Here is a 909-nt window from a genome sequence, read left to right as displayed (position 1 = left end):
GTCCTTCCTGGCTTCTCACGTGATGTTTTCTTCCCACAGGTGGAAAAGGATGGAGCTACGCTCAGGCTGCAAGTGAGTGTGGAGGGGGGTGATCCCTCAGACCCTTGGGATAGTGTAGATGGAAGCCCTTGGGGAGCCCACCCACCCCCATAATTTCTCCTTTAGCCACATCTGCTGTGAGCTCTGACCACATCCTGTTTTGTTCTACCCCAGGCAGTGACGGTGCCCAGGGCTCTGATGTGTCTCTTACAGCTCCTAAAGGTGAGAACCTGGAGGCCCTGAAGTGGGGAGCAGTTGGGGCAGAGAGGACAGGACTGGGTACTGGGGATTCTTTGGGACAGTTTGAGCACATTCTGGCCTATTGAGAATGTCATCACTTACAGTCACTAACCTGAATTTGTTCATGGTTTTCTTTTACAGCGTGAGACAGCTGCCTTGTGGGGGACTGAGTGATGCAAGATTTGTTCATGTCCCACTTTGTGACTTCAGGAACCTCTGACCTCTCTTTCTGCAAAGGGCATCTGAATGTGTCTGTGTTCCTCTCAGAATCCTGTGAGGTGGAGGGAGACTGCCCGCCCCCCTGCCCTCCACGCCCCCTCCCTGCACTGACCGAGCCTCTTCCCTGACCCACTGTCCTGTTCCAGCAGAGGCTGTTCTATCCCCGCTTTTACTTCATGTTACTTTGAGCGGCAACTTCTTCCTTCCTATTGAAATAAGCACCTGGATATGAATTTGTTTTTCAGTTCTTGCCATGAAGGGTTGATGATGCGTTAATTGAAGGAGAAAATTCTAAAGCTTGAGAGGAAATAAATGGAAGCACTGAGAACCTTCCAGAATCTGTGTGTTTGCTGTGCTGAGTCTTTTGCAGGTGGAGACAGGAGAGGCTGTGAGGACCGAGCGTGGACGCGG

At 51.5% G+C, this 909-nt stretch overlaps 1 long non-coding RNA gene across 1 annotated transcript; it reads left to right on the top strand.

Moving 5' to 3' along the window:
* The first annotated feature begins 175 nt into the window (after window positions 1-175).
* Window positions 176-831, top strand: LOC109376895 (uncharacterized). Its single transcript, XR_002122792.1, has 2 exons — window positions 176-261; window positions 421-831. It is a non-coding gene; the product is annotated as an uncharacterized LOC109376895 (long non-coding RNA).
* The last annotated feature ends 78 nt before the right edge of the window (window positions 832-909 follow it).

The sequence above is a fragment of the Hipposideros armiger genome, unplaced genomic scaffold (genome assembly GCF_001890085.2).
Source record: "Hipposideros armiger isolate ML-2016 unplaced genomic scaffold, ASM189008v1 scaffold_1231, whole genome shotgun sequence".
In the NCBI taxonomy this organism is placed as follows: Eukaryota; Metazoa; Chordata; class Mammalia; order Chiroptera; family Hipposideridae; genus Hipposideros; species Hipposideros armiger.
The sequence above is the reverse complement of the archived record's forward strand: the minus strand, read 5'-3'. Positions and strand labels throughout refer to the sequence as shown.